At 44.9% G+C, this 16,350-nt stretch overlaps 1 pseudogene; it reads left to right on the forward strand.

Annotated features, from left to right (window-relative positions):
• Window positions 1–516: 516 nt before the first annotated feature.
• On the forward strand, window positions 517–6,109 carry LOC122935478 (annotated as a pseudogene).
• Window positions 6,110–16,350: the final 10,241 nt, after the last annotated feature.

The following is a 16,350-nucleotide window of genomic DNA, read 5'->3' on the forward strand; positions in this document are numbered from 1 at the left end:
AATGTCATGTAACAAATGCTATTGTGTAGCCAAGCCCTTAGGCTACAGCTACACGGCGACATGTGTCGTGCGACATTCATGTTGCATGACATCAATTGTAATGATACTCTATTGCAGGTATGACCAACCTGCGGCTCTCAAGCGGTTGCAAAACTACAACTCCCAGCATGCCCAGTCTGCCTACAGCAGGGCATGGTGAGAGTTGTAGTTTTACGGCAGCTGGAGAGCCGCAGGTTGGCCAGCCTTGCTCTATGGTGTCGCACTGTGATATGTGACATACTGCGACTGCAACATGACAGTCGCCAAAAATCCATCCAAGTTACACTGCGACACTGAAGACTATCTTTACAATACATGTCACAATGTTGTTATACCCCTATTGTCGTGCAACAAATGTCGCCATGTAGTCCTAACCTTACTTTAACTTGCTGATTGGGAAAGTTAAACGAGTTCTCTGCTCCACCCATATCCACCTCCTATATCAGCAGCTGAGCTCCTCCACAGACACATCCAGACATGGAGATGAGGAGAAGACTTCTGCTGGGGCTGCTCGCTGTACTGGGGCTTGCAGTGCAAGCGTCTGATGTCTCCAGTCAGAATGCGTTGCCTCCATTTTGTGGCCATTATGATTGTCCAAAGTATCAGCTGGTGAAACAATATTATGTAAGTATGGGGAAGGGGCTGTGGGTGTAGTGGGGTGGATTTTATCATTTATTCTTTGTTCAGAGCTGGAGCCATGGCATGTCTAATGATTTATTGTTGTCCATTCACTTATTAATGTTTCCACCTAATGTTGTAAAATGATCAGCTTCTCTTCCATCAACATACTGGGGGATTATTCCCAACTGGGTCCCCTCTTGCACTGGGCCCTATAGCAGTCACATGGTCTGCCACTATGGTAGTTAAATACTTGCAATAATGCCTGGTGTCTATCCCAAAAGCAGTGTTCAGGCCAGGGAATGATGCTCACATGGAGTGTTTTCTGCAAAAAAAACACTCTTGTGTGAAACTATCCATAATGTTGGCACTGGTGCTCTGCAGCATTGGGGACCAGGGGTTAAACATAAGGGCAGCAACTCCATGGCATTTGTTTTCATGAGTTTCCCTCCACGCTCTAAAAAATGTACTAATGGGTAAATCCAGGTTTTTATGACACTGACCCTTGTGTGTTGGAGTGCAGCACCTATATGGCAGGCAGCCATGACTCCCCAGGGAGTTGTCCAAGCTACACAACCATTCCTGAGCATTGAGTCCCCTTTCTGAGAAGAACATCTCAAATTGTTTAATGTCATATTGTCTAAAAAACTATGTATTTGGGGCAATAAAAATCTGCATTATTTTGCTTAAGGTGGTACTTTGTTGCTTTGATACTATGTGGAGCCTGTTGGTCAGAGTATGCACAACTTCTGATCTGTTACCAATTGTCTTTTGTTCACATGGAGTTTATGAAGGGATAAACTAGGGAACACATTTTATTGATGCAATAACGTATGTGTTGTCTTGGGTTATGAGTTGACCACATGTGGTTCAGTGCTGCGTAGCTGTGTGGGCTACAGCTTGCTCTGTTAACCTAATGCGACTGCACTGTTTTGTCAGTCTGAATTGCTGACCCCTTGGATACTAAAGATTTTTTACTTTTTGCATTTTCAGTGAGCCATAACACTTTTTTTTTTTTTTTTTTTGCTGTTCACACAGCCATATGAGGGCTTGTTTTTTGCAGGACGAGTTGTAATGTTCTAATCCCACTACATTGTATGCCATATTAAGTTGTGGCAAGTGGGCAATTCAAAATGAGGTGTGTATGTGTAAAATATAATTTTTATTTTTTTCCTTTCAATAATGGTGGTTTTGATAGATCACACCTGGGGGTGAGGTAAAACTGTAGCATGTCTTCTGTTTTTAACACTGTGCTAGACCCGGCCACCCCAGCTTTACGGTGAATCAAATTATTTATTTATTTTTCCTGAAATTCTGATCGAAATCCACTGCAGGTACTTCTATTCGCTCAACCCTAATGTAGACTTATAGGTGGTTGCCAAGAAATTAATGAGAACCTGTCATCAGGTTTTTACATCGGGCTATACATGGATAACCTTGGACCTGCTCCCAAAGGCCAGATTCTAATGACTATAATTGTTCCAGAAAAAAACGTGTGTGAACTGCAGCTCCCCTGACCCAAACTCGCTGCATGCTAACGTTTAGTGATGCAGTCTCTTCATGGGTTTATAATCACCTGATGGGACGTTCAGCTTGTGGTTAGTCTGGGAAATACAGAAACTGTTTTTGGGCTGGCCAGTTGTGTGAATGTGTCCTAACTGTAGCAAACCCACAGAAGCAGCAGTCATTTACATGTATGGTGCAAATCATGAAGGATTTAAGACCTTAAATCTCTAATAAGCCAGCAGTGCTAGGTCCCTCTACTTCTCTGCCTGTCTCCAACAACCCCCACTCCTCATCCCTTAAAGGGATTGTCACCTTTTTTTACCCTATAGAGATGCAGACATGCACAGGTAGATCGCCGCTAGCATGTCCGCAATATACCTGTCCCATATCTGAGTGGTTTTATTGAGTGTAAAAATGAATACTTTTTTTTTTTTTTTTTACATTCACTAAAACCACTCAGATATGGGACAGGTATCTTGCGGACATGCTAGTGGTGATCTACCCGTGCATGTCCGCATCTCTATAGGGTAAAAGTGATAGAATCACTTTAATTGAATTTTGCATAACTTAGACTGCCTTCTCAATGCAGCATTATCTTAACTAAGGTGAATCCAGAGTTGATGAGCTGGGGAGGATTTGAGAAATGGAAGAATCCTCCTCTGAAGTAAATCATGGGTTTTTCCACAGCACCTCCACAACTGCACTCACAGGAAGGTGTCCCCACTCCCAGGACTGGAACGTAGATGCAGGATTTTCAGTTGTTTTCTGTCCTCAGGTGCATTTGGAAGCTCCTCCTGGAGTGTCAGGAATGCTGTGACTACACAACGTCTATATTTTCCCCAGTGCAGGAGGGTCGTTGCAGGGATGCATGGCCTCTTCCCCGTTCCTTGGTGTAAACCCTCATTTGCTAGGCAACCCCAGGCTTGCAGGGCTTGGCCATTTGGATTCAGCTGGCGCTGGATATTTGCAGTGGGAAGTTCAAATTCACTTCCGCCCATGCTCTGATGTACTGTGGAGCCTGCCCACAAGCCTGGGGATCCTGCTACCATTGCCCTCAGACAGGTAAGTCTCCTCTCCTACCTGGTAGAGATTTATGCAATTTATTTGCTAAACCTCACTTTTGTGATCTGGTTAAGGTCTTGCTCCTGGTGTAGGTGCTGGTCTCTCAATTTATTTGGCCCTATTTTAATTTGGAGCTGAGAGGTCATGACTTCTAAACCAGCCGTGGGAGAAGCTGGACGCAAAAAGTATGCAATATGAAGAAAATCCTTCACCTTCCCTCCTTAATACTATAAGTACTAAGGAAGAGGTCGGTGCAGTGGTTGACTCCATCTTCCCCATGACATCCACTTCTCACTTCTCATATCTTTAAATTCTGATTACAGTATTGAATAAATGGGAAATTTATGTCAGGTATTGACACTGACTCCTCAGAAGACTGTTCTGGGAAAACTGCTTTTCTGGGAGGGGGGGCGCAAAGAAACCTAAAATCCTTCGCTTGTGTGTGCAAAAATCCTTGAATAGGCCCTGGCCAAGATCTTAGCTTTAGCAAAAGAAGAAACCATCTGCAGAAGTGTTTGACACTTCAACAGTCCCAAGCCTTCAAGGTCTTGTATTTTACCCCAGAGTGGCTCAACTCCACCTGACATCCTGGAGGTTGAACACCTCTCCTTAAAACAAAAGGGGTTGTCAGACGCAGAAATGTCCACAATGTTGCAAAGCCAAAAAAAATCAATAACGTCTAGTATTTTATTTAAGAACCTGGAAAGACTTCTTTCTTTCAACCAGATTCCATTAATTCCTTTTTTTTTTTTTTTTTTTTTCTTGCATCACTTCCATGTCCTTTCTAATTGACTGAACCAGGTAAGGTGAGGAGGGCTTTTAAAAATCCTATGCTTCTATGTGGCTTCCTGTTCTGGGGGTGGGGACACCCTCCTGTGAGTTCTGTTGTAGATGCTATGGCTGGGTGGGGGACAATTACCAGTAGGAGTAATTAACCCTTTCCTATATCTTATGCAAAATGAAAGTAGTTGCTTGCCTTTTAACTGGCCAAGTTGCTTGCTTTCTTGTATTTTATCTGAACTCCCACATTTTCAGGACTTTGAACTTCGTCGGTATGAACAAACTCATTGGGTGACTACTCCACTAGACAAGTACATTTTTGACATGGGGATGGTGACCAGCTTCAACCGTTTGTTTAAATACATCTCTGGGGACAATGCTAAAGGTATGTTGTCTGCTAACTCTCATATTGTGGGGCTCTGTTTTGAAACCTTATTCTTGCCATCTAAATGATTGAAACCATGTTAGAACAAATTGGGTGACTGCTTTGATTTGCACAAAACAATTAGTTAAAAACCATTATAAGAAAAGGCATCCAGTTCTGTAAGGTGACAATGGGGTATACTAGTCTCTGGGACATCAAACTACTGATACATTATGTAGATCCTGTATTTTCATGCTATGTGCACCTTTTTGGGGACTTTATTGCATGTTACTCATTTTTGCATAAAATTGCATTCAATTTATTTTTTTGTAAAACTTGAGCCATTTTCTACAGCATTAAAGGGGTTCTCCAGGAAATAAGAAAATGAAATGCTTAAATATAACTTAATATATTCCCAAATGCCTTTTCCTTAGATATAATAGGAGCAATTATTAGGAGAAAAAAAAAATGGCCACCGTCCTGTTAGTACTAAACCTGTCCTAATCCCACAGGAGGATTAGTCACTTCAGAACACTGAGGTAAAGAGCTCCCTCATCCTCTTCTCTGCTTGTCAGGGATTATGATCCTGACTGACTTTAGTTTAATATGATCTTAAGCTGAATCTCTGTAGTAATAAATGGAGATGAGTGAATCAAACCTGTCACATTCACTCCAAATTTCAAGAAAAAAATTTGGTTCTTAATGCAAATTTCCTCACGCTTCGTGGTAATCACAATTTTTCTTAACATGGAGGCTAGCCAGCTAAAACTCTGGGAAGGCAGGATGACCCATATTGCCATGCATGCAACCAGCCCGGTGATGTCGCAGCCCTATAAATATGGTGGCCATCTTAAAGAGAACCAGTCATGTGGACAAGATGTACTGAGATTTAGCTGTCCAGTGAAGGGGTTTTGACTGTGAATGCATGTTCTGTCCAGTGTCTGTGAAATGTCTCACTTCTCAGTCTGCTTCCTTTCCATAGGGCTGAAGATGAGTATGACAGTACCTGTGGTAATGGATTTTCCACTGGAACTACCATCAACTAAGAATGCCACAATGTCCTTCTTTGTGCTACATGCTGTGGAGAATCCTCCAAGACCTACAGACCCTGAAGTTTACCTGGATACATATCCTGCAGCTTCTGTATATGTCAAGTAAGTCACTACTGGTTCAGATCATGGTCCATTTGTTCTGTTGTGACAAGTAGTGTCCCCCCTCATGTCCTGAGTTTCCACCCTCTAATGCATGTTAACCATGTAATAACCCCTGGATGCAGGCTTTAGACGCAGGTGTAGATCTGTCTTATTGAGGTGGAGATATGTCCTGAGCAAGGATACAGCAGTAACTCTGAAAAGCTAAATTTAAGGGGCGACTCATCAAATTGGGGTAAAGAAGAATTGGCTTGGTTGCCCATAGATGAAAGGTGGAATCTCAATGTTATAGACTATTGCAACAGTTCTACTTCACACCGGTTTGATAAATTGCGCATGAGCCCCCCCCCCCCCCCCCCACTATATGTATATTGTCCTTCTGTTGGATGTTCATGTCAACTTTCTATTCTTAGGTCTTTTGGAGGATATGCCCTAAATGAAGCATATGCTGAGCAAGCTAAAGCCCTAGCAGAGAGCCTGAGGATCCTTGGTCTGCAGTTTGATGATACATACTTCATACGTGCTGGCTACAATTCTCCTTTTGAACTTTTTCAACCGCCACAATGAAGTGTGGTACATGGCAAAGTGAACTCCTCTCAGCAGGGGGATTCCATCATCCTTCTGCTGCTCTGCCCTGAATGTGATCATATCATCTTGTACTATCAGAAGGACATGGCACTTGGAGGTTAACCTGCAAAAAATGTAACATGGCTATTGATTCCAACATTACCTTGTATGTAGCATATGATCATGGATGTTCTTTAACTGGCTTTGCAGCATTAAAATGTTTGTTGTGGCTCTTGCTTTATCTACCTGTTTGGATATGTTTATCGATTTAAAGCACTGATTTGGGTCAGGGGTTGTTATTCACAACATCACATCAAGGTGTGGAATATATAAAGTAGTAAATGTGCAGTTCTTTCAGAAATCTACACATGAGGAAACACTTCAAATCCCTGTGTAAGGTCTTGCCTCTTGCGCACCACCCCCTCCTTTCCATTCCCTACAGATCAGTGCTCCTCTAATGCCCTTCATGATTCTGGGGCTTCTGAATGAGTAACATTAGGAAGCGGGTTCTCCTATAATCAGTGGCGGATCCAGAGTCTGGTCTCGGGAGGGGCACTTCCAGATTATTTTCTGTCTGCCGCCACAAGACTACAGTGTAGAGGTATACTGCAGTGTATGATATGTGTCGAACAAACATATTTCACATGAAAACTTACAATTGCTTGGCCCTTGGATCTCAGACACCACTTCAACACTTTGGCTGGGGGACAATGCAAAAAAAATAACTTTTTGTAGTGACCCCATAATGTGCCAGTATAAAATGCCCCCATAGTGCTCCCCCCTCCTAGTGCCCCCATAATATACCAGTATAAAATGCCCTCAGTGTCCCTCATAATTTGCAAGTATAAAATACCCTTTCTTAGTACTCCTCTTCCCCATAGTGCCCACCATGTGTCCTAGTATAAAAGGCTACTGTACAGAGCCCCCATATAAAATACCCATTGTTTATGGCCTCAGTAGATGTCCCTATAGTGCCCACCAATCATGTGCCAGTAACAAGAGCCCCCCCCTCCTAATGTGCCATTAAAACTATTGCATATCTAAAAAAAAAAAAAAAACCCTTATACTTATCTCCATGGCAGCGATGCAGGCTTCTTCCGGCCTGTGTCCCGCGCTGTACGGCTCATGACGTCATCGCGCCGGCCTCTGATAAACTGCTGGGGGGGCGGCAACTACCCCCTTGCCCCACCCCTCTCCTGGATCCGCCAGTGCCTATACTTTGTGTGCAGTAGATGGCAATCTTCATCCATAATTTCTAGGAGAACTGCAAACCATTCGCTATGCGCAGAGGAAAACAAGAATAGCAAATGCAACTGAGTGGCCAGAAAAGGTTATTCCTTATGTACACACTGTACTATTGAAGCAAAGTTTGTTGCGCTTTAAAGGGGTTGACTCCTTTCTTGTTACTGTTGATCACTGTTTGCAAGAAGATTATATGGTGCTTACTAATATAGCATCTGATCTGTACTATTTTCTGTATTTCATAAAGTATAGCCCCTTCGTCAAGTTTGTGCTCGCTCAGTAGTCCTGGCCATAAAATGGCTGTCAGGTCGCATGACCAGGTGAATCACCCATTTAAATTAACTGGACTACTGGTTAGTGCGATTGTGTTTGATTAGAGGAGACAGCTCATGTGACCTGCCATGAATCAGCAGCCATCTTGTGGACAGGAGACATGGCTTATGAAATATGGAGAATGGCACAGAGAATCAACAAAGGCTATATTAAGTGCCATATTGTCACCTTACAAACACATTGGTCAACAGTGGCCAATCTCTGTTGCTGGTGCCACATCAGGTGATTTATTTCACTAAAACAGGGCAGTGATGTTACTAATGTGAATAGTAGCTAGCATTTCTGTTTTAAAGCATCAGCATCCCATCACTATGGTTGCCACATTTCCAACAGTAAAATGCTGGCCACGTTTACATGAGTAAGGGTGCAGTTTTATAGGTGTGGGTTATTTGAGACCATGGTTTAAAAGTTATATGACCCACACCTTTTTGTGTGAATGATATTTAACATACTTGGCTATAACTATGATACCAGTGCCTACTGTGAATATACATATCAGAAGATTGTGGTTATCTGGTGATGTTGAAGACACTTACTGAATATAGTCAACTATCTCCTGTTGCCATACCTTGTAGAAGAAACAGTTGTATGTTATGGCCACAAATGTGACGTTACAAATTGTGATGGCAGAAAAGCATATGCAGTGATTACTATGGATGACACCCAATGTCCACATGACTGACTGTGTGGTTTTAGTACTGTGGACAATCTTGTTGATGAAGCAGCATATGACAATGTCCACAGAGGTGTAGGCTCTTTCTGGGGCTATAGACTCCAGCACCTGATATACCCCAAACCATCTGTCTGGATCCTTCTTACCATGACTGGTCCAGGCTGGAATTGTCACAGGCAGAGGCTCCCCATCCTGTACTCGAGTCTGGAGTTTTCCAGATAGCAGACATGCTGGAGAAGGGGGCTCAACAAAACAGTTTTCTGCTCTGGGTACTCGGGCCCTGATCCCATTGACTTGGTCAGTACAGTTGACTAGATAAAATATAGGGCCATGTGTCCACAAATTGCACCCCAAGCAACCCCCCAGCATACCACTTTAACCATTTAAATTTTTATAAATACTTAATGTAAAACTGAAACAGAGTAGATATATTTGATATTGTCATTGTTCGTCACAACCTGCTCTATAAAAATAGCGCATTATCTAACATCTCAGATGAACATTGTAAAAAAGCAAAAAATATATAAAAACTGCTGCATCAGCCATTTTATTTTTACCTTGCCTTACAAAAAGTGTAATAAAGAGCGATCAAAAATCATATACGGTCAACTGACCAAACAATCCTTTTAGTGGTCCTATATGTGTGTTAAAACTTCTAACTTTTATTAACTTTTTAAAAATTTCCGGAGAAGACATTACACAAAGGTGACTTAAAAACTATCAGGCCACAGGTGCAGGCTTGAAAGAGATACTATGTATCTTGTAATATAGTTGCTGTCACTCGCTATGCACTCTATTTGGGAGGTCAATTACCTCACAAATACTCTGTAGCCATTACAGGCACTCTGAGTATCAAGTGCACAATATTGTGATACTGCTGAGAGAGTTGTGGTGCTACTCCCCTAGAGGATGTTTAATAGCTCCCCAGGTATGATGCACTGTGGTGTGCTCTCAATGGTGGATTTAGATGTCCCTTAGAGTCTTTAGTGTAAGGGCTCTTATTGAATGAGGATATGGTGTATCCTTATGTTAATTTATAACAGACATTTGTGGTCCAAGCCTGCCGCCACCCCCCTCCCCAAAATGGCCTGTGGTGTGCCTTGGCCTTACCAGGTCAGTATGCCAAAAAGGGGGCATACTCTGATAGTGATGAAATGACTGAATGAAAGTGAAAGGGTGGGCGGGGGACGTCCTGCCTGTGTGAGCGGAGCCGATTAAAAAGGTACCGGCTCCTCCCACAAATACAGGCTAGCCAACAGCTAGCCTTATGACTTGTGGTCAGAGCCTCAGCGAGAGGGAGTTGCCCTGCCACCACCCCCCTCCCCAAAATGGCCTGTGGTGTGCCTTGGCCTTACCAGGTCAGTATGCCAAAAATGGGGCAAAAACCAACTGATAAGGGAAGGGCAGGCCTGACCTATTACTCTGCCAACTTGCTGAAAGCTAGGACCAGCTCTGCCTGAGGCTCCGGGATGTATCGAACAAAGCATCCTGAACTCCAGCGCCCCAGCTGCTTGGAGGCCGCGGATGCCGCCCCGATGCGAAAGGAATGCCCCGAGAATTGTGCAAGATTCAACCCTATGTTGGTCAACAGGAAATTTTTAAAAAGTAAATAATACATTTTGAAGTTTTAACACACATATAGGACCCCTAAAAGGATTGTTTGGTCAGTTGACCGTGTTTGATTTTGCTATGGTATCCTGAGGGTCCTATAGGGATAAAATCAGTTTTTTGCAAACATCATATATACCCCTAAATATCAACGGTCACCTAATCCCATATTTTCCAAAATGGGTCGCTTTTGGGAGTTTCTACTGTAGGGGGTGCATTGAGGGGCTTCAACCAATCGATCTAGCAAAATCTGCCTTCCAAAAACCATGTAACGCTCCTTTCCTTCTGTGGAATACCTAAAAGGTTAACAACATTTGTAAAATAAGTTTTGAATAACTTGAAGGGTGTAGTTTCTACAATGGGGTAATTTATGGGTGGTTTCTGCAGCATCCCACTGGTGTGTATAAGTGGACACCTTAAACCTTTGCATATTTATTGAATGTATGTATTGTAAAACCTAATATCAGGCTGGAAGTGTCGTTACATCTATTCGCCCCTAGGTGGTGCTGGTATCACATATATCACTTAGGGTGTGCTAATAAAGTTGGTTGTAAGTTGGAGGAGGAGCAGAGAGTTAATTTAAGTGGAGAGGAGAAGGAAGCAAGTGTATGGAGGAGCAGAACAGGCCTAGTCCACAATGTAGCTGTCTTTCCACCCTCTGGGCCCTGATCAAGTCTGGAGAGGATCAACACAGTATTTACAGCAGAACAGCACAGTCAAATAAGTTTATGTCTGAATATAGAGAAAGACTAGTGAAGATTAGAGCTGAGTTTAGCCAAAGGACTTCATAAGCACAAGTGAGCGGGAGAAGCCTAAAAGCACCTGGACACAGCCGGATGATTAAAGGCGCCTAATTATCTTCTTACACTACATGCCTTCTGGGACATAGTGAACCTGAATACTTCAGGAGAGCATCCTACATAAATAATGTAGCAGAGAGTTTACCTGCCACGAGGGAGAACACCCTTATTGGATTGCTCAATATAAAGTAAATAAAGTATTATATTCAGTACTAGAGATGAGCGAATCGAAGTGGAATTCAATCTAAATTTCTGGAAAATGTTTATTCACAACGAATGCGAATTTCCTTGCGCTTCGTGGTAACAAAGCGAAATTTTTACTAAAATGGCGGCTACACATGTGAGGACTGAGGACATGGGGCAAGGAACTCTGGGAAGGCGGGATCACCCAGATTGACATGTGTGACGAAACCAACCTCGCCACAGTGTTTTGGAGGGGGCTGGTTGCTAGCCTCTTGCCTCAGGATTATGGCCCATACTAACTTTAAAGAAAACAGGCCGGCCGCACAGCTTAAATCTGTCTTTGGAATTGTGTTTTATGTTATTATGCGTTCAGTTAAATTGTATGTTATGTGAGGGCACCCAAATAGCTAATATTATTGTATTCGTGTATTCTGAGTGCCATTCACCTAATGATATGCACTCAGACTTGAGCTATCTGGGGATATGTTAAATGTCTGTGTTTGCTGTGGGGGTGTGCCATTGTGTATTTGGGTGGTGATTCCTGTCCTGTTGTTCCCACATGTGTATTGGTGTTTTCCCTTTGTCCTGAGACATAATTGGATTGCTCCTCGGGTGTCGCCAGGCAGAGAGGAGGAAACCATGATGCATTGTGGGGATGTGTTGTGTCTGTGTATCCTGAATTTCTGCATATCTGTACTGTGTCGCAGTCTCCATTCTGGTCCCCTAAGGGCGTGGCCACCAGATGGGGACCTGCGTAAATACGGGCGGGTAGCCCTCAATAAAGTGTTCCTGTTTTATCCTTCATCATGCTGAGACTGGTGTTTGGATAACTGATCAAACTGGGGGATTGCTATACGCTGAAGATTTGCTATACTCCCCTGGCATAACTACTAGCTCTTGTAAGAGCTGTTCCTGCTCTCTGGCTGTAGGAGAGGTTCACCCACTGGAGCCTGGAGCCTTGTCGTAGGTCCAGCGTGGGTGGAGGACGGTGAGACCCCAACCAAGCTGCGGCGGTTCGTGGGGTCTGCAGGGCGTACGGTGTCAAGTGGAGTGCTTGGAGTCCTCGGAAAGCACTAGGAGCATCTATCGACGGAGGTACCCGGTCGGGGTGCTAGGAAATCCGTTACAACATGCATGCATGCAGTCAATCAGCAGCCAGCCCTGAGATGTCACAGCCCTATAAATACAGCAGTCATTTTAGATTCTGTCATTTTCCAGCATTCTGAGTGCAGGGACAGACATGAGAAGGCGCTAGGGACAGCAATAGGAAAAACCTTATTCCGAACAAAGAAACTGAAAAAATGATTTGTAAGTGCAGGGAAAGGATAGGTAAGAATTATTTCACTGCATCTTAGTGCAGGGAGCGACATCAGAATGTGCTAAGGGCAGTGCAAGAAAAGCAATTTACAAGTACAGGGAAAGATTATTTGGGGATATAAATAGCTATTATACAGCTCTGTCATTCCAGCAATTTGTTCTTCGGGTGCAAGTGCTACGTTGAAAAACCTTTGTATCTGTGGAAAAAAAGATATATATCCGCAGTTCACTTCTGTAGTTATATGTGGTGAAAGCATTTAGTGATGTATTTCAGTACAAAAAGAAAAATATATGCTGAGTTCACGTCTTCAGTTATGTGTTGAAAGCGTTTAGTGGCCTATTTCAGTACAGATAGAAAAATATTTTCGTCACTTTTAGGGGTGTTTTAATTTGCTTTTAATTTATTTAGTTCAGCTAAAAGTATGTCAGACAGAGAGGTGCGAGGCCATGCACAGAGGAGTGGCAGAGGCATAAATGTTTCTGGCACAGGCAGAGGTCGCAGCAGAGTAAGGGGGCGTGGCAGCAGGAGTCATAGCAAGAGGCCTGAGCTCCCGATGTCATCTAGCATCATGTCTTGACCAGCAACCCAGCAGATCTTGATTTGGTTAACTCATTCATCCACTTCATCCCAAGTGACATCAGACACCCCCTTCAAACAGTTGGTTGGTTCGTCAGACACAACCCTTAGTTGGCATGGCCCTTAAGCAGTTCCTGTGCCCTTACCTATCCTCAACCTGACTGTCCTTTTTTGATCCCTCTCCCATAGAAGTATTAAATGCTGTGGGCTCAGCTCCACTTTTCAGCGAGAACGAGTTACTAGAGGACAGTCAGCAGCTACTGCCCAGCCAAGATCTGGAGGAGACATCAGCTGATTCTTCCGCTAGGCGGGCAAGTAGTGATGCGGAGAGTGGCATGGGAAGAGGTGTTGCGAGCGGTCAGGCTCCTGACCCAGAGACCATTGAGGAGGACATCAGTGACGTGCAGACAGTACTCTATGATGATGACCCAAACATGACCGGGGTAGACCATCTGGTTAGCAGGATCCTACCAGCCTGGGAAGTACTGGTGCAGGGGTTCACGGAGGCAGCGGCGGTAGCAGTCAGTTAGTGGGGACTGTTGGGCAGAAAATCACCTACTCGTGGTGTGGCAGTTTTTTGTTAAGCCGTTGAAGGAGGTGAACTTGGCCATATGTAGTATATGTGGGCAGAAGGTGAAGCATGGCCAGGGTGCCAATGTTGGCATTATGGCCCTGCGTCAACATATGCAGCATCGCCATACAGTGGCCTGGGAGAACTATGGCTCCGATATGGTGGTCCACCCAGCCGCAGCAACCACTGCATCACCCAGTGGCACGCACCTGGTTTCAGCCAGTCAACGGTCCACCACCTCAGCCCAAGGAAGCTTTCTCATTCCCATCTTCTGCTGGTCCAGATAGTACAGTTCCTCCTCATCCTGCTCCTCGTCAGTCATTCCGTCAGCAATTGATCACTGAAGCGATTGCCAAGAGACAGCAGTATGCGTGCACGCATCCAACGGTGCAGAAGCTGAACGTGCTCCTGTCCAAGTTGCTGGTGCTGCAGTCCCTAGCCCTTTCCAAGTGGTGAACTCTGCACCTTTCAGAGAACTGATGGCTTGTGCCGAACCGAGGTGGAGAGTCCCAAGCCGTAATTTATTTGCGAAAAAGGCAGTACCAGCCCTGCACAAATATGTCGAACAGAAAGTGGGCCAGTCCTTGAGCCTGTTGGTGTCTGCCAAAGTGCACGGCAGCGCCGATGTGTGGAGCTGTAACTACGTTCAGGGGTGAATCTGAATCCTTTACGGCCCACTGGGTGAATGTGGTTCCTGCACAGCCACACCAGCAACTTGGCCAGGTCACATCGTTGGTCCTGCTAAAATGTCCACCTCTGCCTCCTCATCCTCCACCATATCTTCAGCCTCCACTGCAGAGACAAGTCACAGTCCAGCATACCACATGTGCAGGGCATGGCGGTGTCACTCTGTTCTGCACTCTGTTCTGCACCTCATTTCCCTGGTTATCAAGAAATCAAATCCTGGCTTTCTCCCCGACAACTCAAAATCGGAACCATGGTGACCGACAACGGGAAGAACATTGTGTTGGTGCTGCATCAAGGAAGGCTGAGCAATGTGCTGTACATGGCAGACTTGTTAAATCTTGTTGTCAAGCGGTTCCTGAAGTCTTCCACCCATCTGCAAGACATCCTAAAAATGGGCAGGAAACTTTGCATGCACTTCAGCCAATCGTACACCGCAGAGCACACCCTTTCTTGAGCTGCATTGGCAGAATGGCATCTCCCAACATAGGCTGATATGCGACATTTCCACCCATTGGAATTCCACAGGCAATGTGTAGTGAAATAGCTGTTTTTTCTACTCAGGTGACAGGAGAGGAGGAGCAGCCAGAGGAGCTACAGGGCGATGAGGAAGACGAGACAGATGACCCAAACACACCGTGGTAGTATGCAGTGGAGATGGAGGCAGGGAGTCGCTTCGATTCACTTGCGCAAATGGCACGATGCATGCTCACTTGCTTGTGTAGTGACAGCCGAATTGTCACCATTCGGCAGAGGGATGACTTCTGGCTCTCCACCTTGTTGAACCCTCACTACTGGTCCAGAATGGGGGGCTATTTAACACCCACTGAGAGGGAGGACAAACTGAACTACTACAGAGACATCCTATGTAGTCAGTTGGCCGCTGCCGATCTGCACCATTGTCCATCCTCTCACAGGTCTGACTGGGGGGTCCTCTGCGCTCACGTTTCACTGTCATGGCTGCTGGGGAGTGGTGGGGTGGCAGGAGCAGTACCAGCTCCATTATCAGCAGCCTGAGTCTACAGTCGCTGATGAGTAGCTTTCTTCACCCGCATAGTGAAGAAACTACTCACCAGCAGCAGCAGGAAGACCTGGAGCAGGACCTGAAACAGCAGGTGGTGGCAAACTTGGACAGCACCCTGCAAACCCACATTAAAGATCCGCTGGACTACTGGATAGCCAAACTGGATTTGTAGCCGCAACTAGCAGAGTTTGCCCTGGAAAAGCTGTCCTGCATGGCCAGTAGGATAACATAAGAGCGGGTGTTTAGTGCAGTGGGGGCCATATTTACCCCAAGGAGAACTCACCTGTCCTCCCAAAATGGGGAGAGACTGATCTTTATCAAGATGAATAAGGCATGGATCAGCCAGGATTTCCAACCAGCAATTCCTGATGCATCAGACTAGATCATCCATGGTGCCACACCAACACTTTGTCAAAAGAGACCAGTTTCTTCTGGCTACCTGCCTCAGCTTCTACTCTATGCTGCCACCCACCTGATGCCACACATCTGATGCCAAGTGCTCCTTCTTTAACCCACTTTTATTAGCAGGTACTGGTATTGCCACCCACCGCCCTGTGGCGGCGCAGCACTGTGAAGTGACTTTTGCACTGTGGCATTAGAAGAATTTTGATATCTCTGACTTCTTAGTCTTTTACTCTATAAATGTCACGGATGGTGTTGCAGAAAACTAGAAGACAACAAATGAAGATCCGACTGACTTGATCCCAAACTAAGGAGCATAAGGGTGAGCCCTGTAAAAGCCCTAGATCCCTCCCTGACTTCTCAGCCCATGCAAAGATCTCTATGATAGATAATTGCATGCCCTCGTGCCTCGACTGTATGACACCTGAACACCCTATAATAGTGAGGAGACATGACCACTGGCTCCCTACACTTAATACGGAGGGAGTCAGGGTCACCTAGGATCAAGCAAACAGGAAAACACAAACAAAGCAACAGACTTCTCTGTAGAAGTTTCAGTTGCAGCATCCAGCATGGGCACACTCCAGGAAGTTGTATAAACCGCAAAGTGATGCAGTATGGGAGGGGATTTAAAGGGATGCAATCAGTGCAACTAGATGACAGCTGAGAGAGGGAAACGAGATGACAAAACGAAAGCAAAACAAAAGAACCTCAAGCAGGAAGTTCTGAAGAATGTCTGTCAGAGCTTCTCAGAAATCTGGCGGTGACAGTACCCCTCCTTCTACGAGTGAACTCCAGACACTCAGAGCCCACCTTCTCAGGATGGGACCTATGGAAAGCCCTGATGAG

Source organism: Bufo gargarizans, chromosome 4, assembly GCF_014858855.1.
Source record: "Bufo gargarizans isolate SCDJY-AF-19 chromosome 4, ASM1485885v1, whole genome shotgun sequence".
Classification (NCBI taxonomy): Eukaryota; Metazoa; Chordata; class Amphibia; order Anura; family Bufonidae; genus Bufo; species Bufo gargarizans.